Here is a 12186-nt window from a genome sequence, read left to right as displayed (position 1 = left end):
TATCCCTCTTGTTTTTTTCCTGTTGCCTTCAAGATCGTGATGGTTAGGAACTTATTCAGCAATATTAAATTAATGGCTGGTGTGATGCGAGGCGCTTTCTATCAGCTCACTCTCCATCCTCTCCTACTCCAGTCCCCTTAGGAGAAACGGTGGGTGTTCACGTAAAGAACTGGTACGCCAAGACATCGATCCAAAAATTCAGACAGCTAGGAAATCAATAGCTTTTGTTACATAGATCCCAGCAGACAAAATTACGCGGTATATCTCACTGACTAACCTGTCAGGTCAGGTTCTCAGCTGTGATCTAAGGTAAAAAGGAGTTGCTCTGTTATTTACTCGGTCTCCACAAGTCTCAAGATGTCCCTCTTGTTTTTTCCCATTGCTTCGGTAGTCGGCATGGTTAGGAACTGATTTGGCAACATTAAGTTAAGGGCTGAAGTGATGCAAGTCGCTTTCTATCAGCTCACTCTCCTTCCTCTCCTACTCCCGTCGTCTTGGGAGAAACGGTGGATATTCACGTAAAGAACTGATGCACCAAGCTATTGATCCAAAAGTTCAGAGAGATAGAAAGGCAATGGCTTTATATTACTGATATTCCAGCAGACAAAATTACGTGGTACATCACACTGAGAAACCTGTCAGGGTCTCAGCCAAGATCTAAGGTAAACAGGAGTTGCTTTGTTATTTATTCGGTCTCTACTAGCATCATGGTATCCCTCTTGTTTTTTTCCTGTTGCCTTGGAGATCGTGATGGTTAGGAACTTATTCAGCAATATTAAATTAATGGCTGGTGTGACTCGAGGCGCTTTCTATCAGCTCACTCTCCAACCTCTCCTACTCCAGTCCCCTAAGGAGAAACGGTGGGTATTCACGTAAAGAACTGGTGCGCCAAGACATTGATCCAAAAATTCAGACAGCTAGGAAATCAATAGCTTTTGTTACACAGATCCCAGCAGACAAAATTACGTGGTATATCTCACTGACTAATCTGTCAGTTCAGGTTCTCAGCTGTGATCTAAGGTAAAAAGGAGTTGCTCTGTTATTTACTCGGTCTTGACAAGTGTCATGATCTCCCTCTTGTTTTTTCCCATTGCTTCGGTAGTCGACATGGTTAGGAACTGATTTGGCAACATTAAGTTAAGGGCTGAGGTGATGCAAGGCGCTTTCTATCAGCTCACTCTCAGTCCTCTCCTACTCCCGTCCTCTTGGGAGAAACGGTGGATATTCATGTAAAGAACTGATGCACCAAGCAATTGATAGAAAAATTCAGAGAGATAGAGAGGCAATGGCTTTATGTTACAGATATTCCAGCAGAAAAAATTACGTGGTACATCACACTGAGAAACCTGTCAGGGTCTCAGCCAAGATCTAAGGTAAACAGGAGTTGCTTTGTTATCTATTCGGTCTCTACTAGCATCATGGTATCCCTCTTGTTTTTTTCCTGTTGCCTTGGAGATCGTGATGGTTAGGAACTTATTCAGCAACATTAAGTTAATGGCTGGTGTGATGCGAGGCGCTTTCTATCAGCTCACTCTCCATCCTCTCCTACTCCAGTCCCCTAAGGAGAAACGGTGGGTATTCACGTAAAGAACTGGTGCGCCAAGACATTGATCAAAAAATTCAGACAGCTAGGAAATCAATAGTTTTGTGTTACATAGATTCCAGCAGACAAAATTACGTGGTATATCTCACTGACTAACCTGTCAGGTCAGGTTCTCAGCTGTGATATAAGGTAAAAAGGAGTTGCTCTGTTATTTACTCGGTCTCGACAAGTGTCATGATCTCCCTCTTGTTTTTTCCCATTGCTTCGGTAGTCGGCATGGTTAGGAACTGATTTGGCAACATTAAGTTAAGGGCTGAAGTGATGCAAGTCGCTTTCTATCAGCTCACTCTCCGTCCTCTCCTACTCCCGTCCTCTTGGGTGAAACGGTGGATATTCACGTAAAGAACTGATGCACCAAGCTATTGATCCAAAAATTCAGAGAGATAGGAAGGCAATGGCTTTATGTTACAGATATTCCAGCAGACAAAATTACGTGGTACATCACACTGAGAAACCTGTCAGGGTCTAAGCCAAGATCTAAGGTAAACAGGAGTTGCTTTGTTATTTATTCGTTCTCTACTAGCATCATGGTATCCCTCTTGTTTTTTCCCGTTGCCTTGGAGATCGTGATTTTTAGGAACTTATTCGGCAACATTAAGGTAATGGCTGGTGTGATGCGAGGCGCTTTCTATCTGCCCACTCTACATCCTCTGCTACTCCAGTCCCCTTGGGAGAGACGGTGGGTATTCACGTAAAGAACTGGTGCGCCAAGACATTGATCCAAAAATTCAAAGAGCAAGGAAGTCAATGGCCTTGTGTTACATCGATTTTAGCAGACAAAATTACGTGGTATATCTCACTGACTAAACTGTCAGGTCAGGTTCTCAGCTGTGATCTAAGGTAAATAGGAGTTGCTCTGTTATTTACTCGGTCTCGACAAGTGTCATGATCTCCCTCTTTTTTTTCCCATTGCTTCGGTAGTCGGCATGGTTAGGAACTGATTTGGCAACATTAAGTTAAGGGCTGAAGTGATGCAAGGCGCTTTCTATCAGCTCACTCTCCGTCCTCTCCTACTCCCGTCCTCTTGGGTGAAACGGTGGATATTCACGTAAAGAACTGATGCACCAAGCTATTGATCCAAAAATTCAGAGAGATAGGAAGGCAATGGCTTTATGTTACAGATATTCCAGCGGACAAAATTACGTGGTGCATCACACTGAGAAACCTGTCAGGGTCTAAGCCAAGATCTAAGGTAAACAGGAGTTGCTTTGTTGTTTATTCGGTCTCTACTAGCATCATGGTATCCCTCTTGTTTTTTTCCTGTTGCCTTCGAGATCGTGGTGGTTGGGAACTTATTCGGCAACATTTGTTAATAGCTGGTGTGATGCGAGGCGCTTTCTATCTGCTCACTCTACATCCTCTCCTACTCCTGTCCGCTTGGGAGAAACGGTGGGTATTCACGTAAAGAACTGGTGCGCCAAGACATTGATCCAAAAATTCAGAGAGCAAGGAAGTCAATGGCTTTGTGTTACAAAGATTTTAGCAGACAAAATTACGTGGTATATCTCACTGACTAACCTGTCAGGTCAGGTTCTCAGCTGTGATCTAAGGTAAAAAGGAGTTGCTCTGTTATTTACTCGGTCTCGACAAGTGTCAAGAACTCCCTCTTGTTTTTTCCCATTGCTTCGGTAGTCGGCATGGTTAGGAACTGATTTGGCAACATTAAGTTAAGGGCTGAAGTGATGCAAGGCGCTTTCAATCAGCTCACTCTCCGTCCTCTCCTACTCCCGTCCTCTTGGGAGAAACGGTGGATATTCACGTAAAGAACTGATGCACCAAGCTATTGATCCAAAAATTCAGAGAGATAGGAAGGCAATGGCTTTATGTTACAGATATTCCAGCAGACAAAATTACGTGGTACATCACACTGAGAAACCCGTCAGGGTCTAAGCCAAGATCTAATGTAAACAGGAGTTGCTTTGTTATTTATTCGGTCTCTACTAGCATCATGGTATCCCTCTTGTTTTTTTCCCGTTGCCTTGGAGATCGTGATTTTTAGGAACTTATTCGGCAACATTAAGTTAATGGCTGGTGTGATGCGAGGCGCTTTTTATCAGCTGACTCTCCATCCTCTCCTACTCCAGTCCCCTTAGGAGAAACGGTGGGTATTCACGTAAAGAACTGGTGCGCCAAGACATTGATCCAAAAATTCAGACAGCTAGGAAATCAATAGTTTTGTGTTACATAGATTCCAGCAGAAAAAATTACGTGGTATATCTCATTGACTAACCTGTCAGGTCAGGTTCTCAGCTGTGATCTAAGGTAGAAAGAAGTTGCTCTGTAATTTACTCCGTCTCGACAAGTGTCATGATATCCCTCTTGTTATTTCCCATTGCTTCGGTAGACGGCATGGTTAGGAACTGATTTGGCAACATTAAGTTAAGGGCTGAAGTGATGCAAGTCGCTTTCTACCAGCTCACTGTCCGTCCTCTCCTACTCCTGTCCTCTTGGGAGAAACGGTGGATATTCACGTAAAGAACTGATGCACCAAGCTATTGATCGAAAAATTCCGAGAGATAGGAAGGCAATGGCTTTATGTTACAGATATTCCAGCAGACAAAATTACGTGGTACATCACAATGAGAAACCTGTCAGGGTCTCAGCCAAGATCTAAGGTAAACAGGAGTTGCTTTGTTATTTATTCAGTCTCTACTAGCATCATGGTATCCCTCTTGTTTTTTTCCTGTTGCCTTCGAGATCGTGGTGGTTAGGAACTTATTCGGCAACATTAAGTTAATGGCTGGTGTGATGCGAGGCGCTTTCTATCTGCTCACTCTACATCCTCTCGTACTCCTGTCCGCTTGGGCGAAACGGTGGGTATTCACGTAAAGAACTGGTGCGCCAAGACATTGATCCAAAAATTCAGAGAGCAAGGAAGTCAATGGCTGTGTGTTACATAGGTTTTAGCAGACAAAATTACGTGGTATATCTCACTGACTAACCTGTCAGGTCAGGTTCTCAGCTGTGATCTAAGGTAAAAAGGAGTTGCTCTGTTATTTACTCGGTCTCGACAAGTGTCATGATCTCCCTCATGTTTTTTCCCATTGCTTCGGTAGTCAGCATGGTTAGGAACTGATTTGGCAACATTAAGTTAAGGGCTGGAGTGATGCAAGGCACTTTCTATCAGCTCAACCTCCGTCCTCTCCTATTCCCGTCCTCTTGGGAGAAACGGTGGATATTAACGTAAAGAACTGATGCACCATGCTATTGATCCAAAAATTCAGAGAGATAGGAAGGCAATGGCTTTATGTTACAGATATTCCAGCAGACAATATTACGTGGTACATCACACTGAGAAACCTGTCAGGGTCTCAGCCAAGATCTAAGGTAAACAGGAGTTGCTTTGTTATTTATTCGGTCTCTACTAGCATCATGGTATCCCTCTTGTTTTTTTCCTGTTGCCTTGGAGATCGTGATGGTTAGGAACTTATTCGGCAACATTAAGTTAATGGCTGGTGTGATGCGATGCGCTTTCTATCTGCTCACTCTACATCCTCTGCTACTCCAGTCCCCTTGGGAGAAACGGTGGGTATTCACGTAAACAACTGGTGCGCCAAGACATTGATCCAAAAATTCAGACAGCTAGGAAATTAATAGTTTTTTGTTACATAGATTTTAGCAGACAAAATTACGTGGTATATCTCACTGACTAACCTGTCAGGTCAGGTTCTCAGCTGTGATCTAAGGTAAAAAGGAGTTGCTCTGTTATTTACTCGGTCTCGACAAGTGTAAAGAACTCCCTCTTGTTTTTTCCCATTGCTTCGGTAGTCGGCATGGTTAGGAACTGATTTGGCAACATTAAGTTAAGGGCAGAAGTGATGCAAGGCGCTTTCTATCAGCTCACTCTCCGTCCTCTCCTACTCCCGTATTCTTGGGAGAAACGGTGGATATTCACGTAAAGAACTGATGCACCAAGCTATTGATCGAAAAATTCAGAGAGATAGGAAGGCATTGGCTTTATGTTACAGATATTCCAGCAGACAAAATTACGTGGTACATCACACTGAGAAACCTGTCAGGGTCTCAGCCAAGATCAAAGGTAAACAGGAGTTGCTTTGTTATTTATTCGTTCTCTACTAGCATCATGGTATCCCTCTTGTTTTTTCCCGTTGCCTTGGAGATCGTGATTTTTAGGAACTTATTCGGCAACATTAAGGTAATGGCTGGTGTGATGCGAGGCGCTTTCTATCTGCTCACTCTACATCCTCTGCTACTCCAGTCCCCTTGGGAGAAACGGTGGGTATTCACGTAAAGAACTGGTGCGCCAAGACATTGATCCAAAAATTCAGAGAGCAAGGAAGTCAATGGCCTTGTGTTACATCGATTTTAGCAGGCAAAATTACGTGGTATATCTCACTGACTAAACTGTCAGGTCAGGTTCTCAGCTGTGATCTAAGGTAAATAGGAGTTGCTCTGTTATTTACTCGGTCTCGACAAGTGTCATGATCCCCCTCTTTTTTTTCCCATTGCTTCGGTAGTCGGCATGGTTAGGAACTGATTTGGCAACATTAAGTTAAGGGCTGAAGTGATGCAAGGCGCTTTCTATCAGCTCACTCTCCGTCCTCTCCTACTCCCGTCCTCTTGGGTGAAACGGTGGATATTCACGTAAAGAACTGATGCACCAAGCTATTGATCCAAAAATTCAGAGAGATAGGAAGGCAATGGCTTTATGTTACAGATATTCCAGCAGACAAAATTACGTGGTACATCACACTGAGAAACCTGTCAAGGTCTAAGCCAAGATCTAACGTAAACAGGAGTTGCTTTGTTATTTATTCGGTCTCTACTAGCATCATGGTATCCCTCTTCTTTTTGTCCTGTTGCCTTCGAGATCGTGGTGGTTGGGAACTTATTCGGCAACATTATGTTAATAGCTGGTGTGATGCGAGGCGCTATCTATCTGCTCACTCTACATCCTCTCCTACTCCTGTCCGCTTGGGAGAAACGGTGGGTATTCACGTAAAGAACTGGTGCGCCAAGACATTGATCCAAAAATTCAGAGAGCAAGGAAGTCAATGGCTTTGTGTTACAAAGATTTTAGCAGACAAAATTACGTGGTATATCTCACTGACTAACCTGTCAGGTCAGTTTCTCAGCTGTGATCTAAGGTAAAAAGGAGTTGCTATGTTATTTACTCGGTCTCGACAAGTGTCAAGAACTCCCTCTTGTTTTTTCCCATTGCTTCGGTAGTCGGCATGGTTAGGAACTGATTTGGCAACATTAAGTTAAGGGCTGAAGTGATGCAAGGCGCTTTCAATCAGCTCACTCTCCGTCCTCTCCTACTCCCGTCCTCTTGGGAGAAACGGTGGATATGCACGTAAAGAACTGATGCACCAAGCTATTGATCCAAAAATTCAGAGAGATAGGAAGGCAATGGCTTTATGTTACAGATATTCCAGCAGACAAAATTACGTGGTACATCACACTGAGAAACCTGTCAGGGTCTAAGCCAAGATCTAATGTAAACAGGAGTTGCTTTGTTATTTATTCGGTCTCTACTAGCATCATGGTATCCCTCTTGTTTTTTTCCCGTTGCCTTGGAGATCGTGATTTTTAGGAACTTATTCGGCAACATTGAGTTAATGGCTGGTGTGATGCGAGGCGCTTTTTATCAGCTGACTCTCCATCCTCTCCTACTCCAGTCCCCTTAGGAGAAACGGTGGGTATTCACGTAAAGAACTGGTGCGCCAAGACATTGATCCAAAAATTCAGACAGCTAGGAAATCAATAGTTTTGTGTTACATAGATTCCAGCAGAAAAAATTACGTGGTATATCTCATTGACTAACCTGTCAGGTCAGGTTCTCAGCTGTGATCTAAGGTAGAAAGAAGTAGCTCTGTAATTTACTCCGTCTCGACAAGTGTCATGATCTCCCTCTTGTTATTTCCCATTGCTTCGGTAGACGTCATGGTTAGGAACTGATTTGGCAACATTAAGTTAAGGGCTGAAGTGATGCAAGTCGCTTTCTACCAGCTCACTGTCCGTCCTCTCCTACTCCTGTCCTCTTGGGAGAAACGGTGGATATTCACGTAAAGAACTGATGCACCAAGCTATTGATCCAAAAATTCAGAGAGATAGGAAGGCAATGGCTTTATGTTACAGATATTCCAGCAGACAAAATTACGTGGTACATCACAATGAGAAACCTGTCAGGGTCTCAGCCAAGATCTAAGGTAAACAGGAGTTGCTTTGTTATTTATTCAGTCTCTACTAGCATCATGGTATCCCTCTTGTTTTTTTCCTGTTGCCTTCGAGATCGTGGTGGTTAGGAACTTATTCGGCAACATTAAGTTAATGGCTGGTGTGATGCGAGGCGCTTTCTATCTGCTCACTCTACATCCTCTCGTACTCCTGTCCGCTTGGGCGAAACGGTGGGTATTCACGTAAAGAACTGGTGCGCCAAGACATTGATCCAAAAATTCAGAGAGCAAGGAAGTCAATGGCTGTGTGTTACATAGATTTTAGCAGACAAAATTACGTGGTATATCTCACTGACTAACCTGTCAGGTCAGGTTCTCAGCTGTAATCTAAGGTAAAAAGGAGTTGCTCTGTTATTTACTCGGTCTCGACAAGTGTCATGATCTCCCTCATGTTTTTTCCCATTGCTTCGGTAGTCGGCATGGTTAGGAACTGATTTGGCAACATTAAGTTAAGCCTGAAGTGATGCAAGGCACTTTCTATCAGCTCACCCTCCGTCCTCTCCTATTCCCGTCCTCTTGGGAGAAACGGTGGATATTAACGTAAAGAACTGATGCACCATGCTATTGATCCAAAAATTCAGAGAGCAAGGAAGTCAATGGCTGTGTGTTACATAGATTTTAGCAGACAAAATTACGTGGTATATCTCACTGACTAACCTGTCAGGTCAGGTCCTCAGCTGTGATCTAAGGTAAAAAGGAGTTGCTCTGTTATTTACTCGGTCTCGACAAGTGTAAAGAACTCCCTCTTGTTTTTTCCCATTGCTTCGGTAGTCGGCATGGTTAGGAACTGATTTGGCAACATTAAGTTAAGGGCTGAAGTGATGCAAGGCGCTTTCTATCAGCTCACTCTCCGTCCTCTCCTACTCCCGTATTCTTGGGAGAAACGGTGGATATTCACGTAAAGAACTGATGCACCAAGCTATTGATCCAAAAATTCAGAGAGATAGGAAGGCAATGGCTTTATGTTACAGATATTCTAGCAGACAAAATTACGTGGTACATCACACTGAGTAACCTGTCAGGGGCTCAGCCAAGATCTAAGGTAAACAGGAGTTGCTTTGATATTTATTCGGTCTCTACTAGCATCATGGTATCCCTCTTGTTTTTTTCCCGTTGCCTTGGAGATCGTGATTTTTGGGAACTTATTCGGCAACATTAAGTTAATGGCTGGTGTGATGCGAGGCGCTTTCTATCTGCTCACTCTACATCCTCTGCTGCTCCAGTCCTCTTGGGAGAAACGGTGGGTATTCACGTACACAACTGGTGCGCCAAGACATTGATCCAAAAATTCAGAGAGCAAGGATGTCAATGGCCTTGTGTTACATAGATTTTAGCAGACAAAATTACGTGGTATATCTCATTGACTAACCTGTCAGGTCAGGTCCTCAGCTGTGATCTAAGGTAAAAAGGAGTTGCTTTGTTATTTATTCGTTCTCTACTAGCATCATGGTATCCCTCTTGTTTTTTTCCTGTTGCCTTGGAGATCGTGATGGTTAGGAACTTATTCAGCAATATTAAATTAATGTCTGGTGTGATGCGAGGCGCTTTCTATCAGCTCACTCTCCATCCTCTCCTACTCCAGTCCCCTTAGGTGAAACGGTGGGTATTCACGTAAAGAACTGGTGCGCCAAGACATTGATCCAAAAATTCAGACTGCTAGGATATCAATAGCTTTTGTTACATTGATCCCAGCAGACAAAATTACGTGGTATATCTCACTGACTAACCTGTCACGTCAGGTTCTCAGCTGTGATCTAAGGTAAAAAGTTGTTGCTCTGTTATTTACTCGGTCTCGACAAGTGTCATGATCTCCCTCTTGTTTTTTCCCATTGCTTCGGTAGTCGGCATGGTTAGGAACTGATTTGGCAACATTAAGTTAAGGGCTGAAGTGATGCAAGGCGCTTTCTATCAGCTCACTCTCCGTCCTCTCCTACTCCCGTCCTCTTGGGTGAAACGGTGGATATTCACGTAAAGAACTGATGCACCAAGCTATTGATCCAAAAATTCAGAGAGATAGGAAGGCAATGGCTTTATGTTACAGATATTCCAGCAGACAAAATTACGTGGTACATCACACTGAGAAACCTGTCAGGGTCTCAGCCAAGATCTAAGGTAAACAGGAGTTGCTTTGTTATTTATTCGGTCTCTACTAGCATCATGGTATCCCTCTTGTTTTTTTCCCGTTGCCTTGGAGATCGTGATTATTGGGAACTTATTCGGCGACATTAAGTTAATGGCTGGTGTGATGCGAGGCGCTTTCTATCTGCTCACTCTACATCCTCTGCTACTCCAGTCCTCTTGGGAGAAACGGTGGGTATTCACGTACACAACTGGTGCGCCAAGACATTGATCCAAAAATTGAGAGAGCAAGGATGTCAATGGCGTTGTGTTACATAGATTTTAGCAGACAAAATTACGTGGTATATCTCATTGACTAAACTGTCAGGTCAGGTCCTCAGCTGTGATCTAAGGTAAAAAGGAGTTGCTCTGTTATTTACTCGGTCTCGACAAGTGTCATGATCTCCCTCTTGTTTTTTCCCATTGCTTCGGTAGTCCGCATGGTTAGGAACTGATTTGGCAACATTAAGTTAAGGGCTGAAGTGATGCAAGGCGCTTTCTATCAGCTCACTCTCCGTCCTCTCCTACTCCTGTCCTCTTGGGAGAAACGGTGGATATTCACGTAAAGAACTGATGCACCAAGCTATTGATCCAAAAATTCCGAGAGATAGGAAGGCAATGGCTTTATGTTACAGATATTCCAGCAGACAAAATTACGTGGTACATCACAATGAGAAACCTGTCAGGGTCTCAGCCAAGATCTAAGGTAAACAGGAGTTGCTTTGTTATTTATTCGGTCTCTACTAGCATCATGGTATCCCTCTTGTTCTTTTCCTGTTGCCTTCGAGATCGTGGTGGTTAGGAACTTATTCGGCAACATTAAGTTAATGGCTGGTGTGATGCGCTTTCTATCTGCTCACCCTACATCGTCTCCTACTCCTGTCCGCTTGGGCGAAACGGTGGGTATTCACGTAAAGAACTGGTGCGCCAAGACATTGATCCAGAAATTCAGAGAGCAAGGAAGTCAATGGCTTTGGGTTACATAGATTTTAGCAGACAAAATTACGTGGTATATCTCACTGACTAACCTGTCAGGTCAGGTTCTCAGCTGTGATCTAAGGTAAAAAGGAGTTGCTCTGTTATTTACTCGGTCTCGACAAGTGTCATGATCTCCCTCATGTTTTTTCCCATTGCTTCGGTAGTCGGCATGGTTAGGAACTGATTTGGCAACATTAAGTTAAGGAAAGAAGTGATCCAAGGCGCTTTCTATCAGCTCACTATCTATCCTCTCCTACTCCAGTCCCCTTAGGTGAAACGGTGGGTATTCACGTAAAGAACTGGTGCGCCAAGACATTGATGCTAAAATTCAGACAGCTAGGAAATCAATAGCTTTTGTTACATAGATCCCAGCACACAAAATTACATGGTATATCTCACTGACTAACCTGTCAGGTCAGGTTCTCAGCTGTGATCTAAGGTAAAAAGGAGTTGCTCTGTTATTTACTCGGTCTCGACAAGTGTCATTATCTCCCTCTATTTTTTTCCCATTGCTTCGGTAGTCGGTATGGTTAGGAACTGATTTGGCAACATTAAGTTAAGGGCTGAAGTGATGCAAGGCGCTTTCTATCAGCTCACTCTCAGTCCTCTCCTACTCCCGTCCTCTTGGGTGAAACGGTGGATATTCACGTAAAGAACTGATGCACCAAGCTATTGATCCAAAAATTCAGAGAGATAGGAAGGCAATGGCTTTATATTACAGATATTGCAGCAGACAAAATTACGTGGTACATCACACTGAGAAACCTGTCAGGGTCTCAGCCAAGATCTAAGGTAAACAGGAGTTGCTTTGTTATTTATTCGGTCTCTACTAGCATCATGGTATCCCTCTTGTTTTTTTCCCGGTGCCTTGGAGATCGTGATTTTTAGGAACTTATTCGGCAACATTAAGGTAATGGCTGGTGTGATGCGAGGCGTTTTCTATCTGCTCACTCTACATCCCCTGCTACTCCAGTCCCTTTGGGAGAAACGGTGGGTATTCACGTACAGAACTGGTGCGCCTTGACATTGATCCAATAATTCAGAGGGCAAGCATGTCAATGGCCTTGTGTTACATAGATTTTAGCAGACAAAATTACGTGGTATATCTCACTGACTAACCTGTCAGGTCAGGTCCTCAGCTGTGATCTAAGGTAAAAAGGAGTTGCTCTGTTATTTACTCGGTCTCGACAAGTGTCAAGAACTCCCTCTTGTTATTTCCCATTGCTTCGGTAGTCGGCATGGTTAGGAACTGATTTGGCAACATTAAGTTAAGGGCTGAAGTGATGC

Source organism: Schistocerca serialis, chromosome 1, assembly GCF_023864345.2.
Source record: "Schistocerca serialis cubense isolate TAMUIC-IGC-003099 chromosome 1, iqSchSeri2.2, whole genome shotgun sequence".
In the NCBI taxonomy this organism is placed as follows: Eukaryota; Metazoa; Arthropoda; class Insecta; order Orthoptera; family Acrididae; genus Schistocerca; species Schistocerca serialis.
This window is presented reverse-complemented; position numbering follows the sequence as displayed.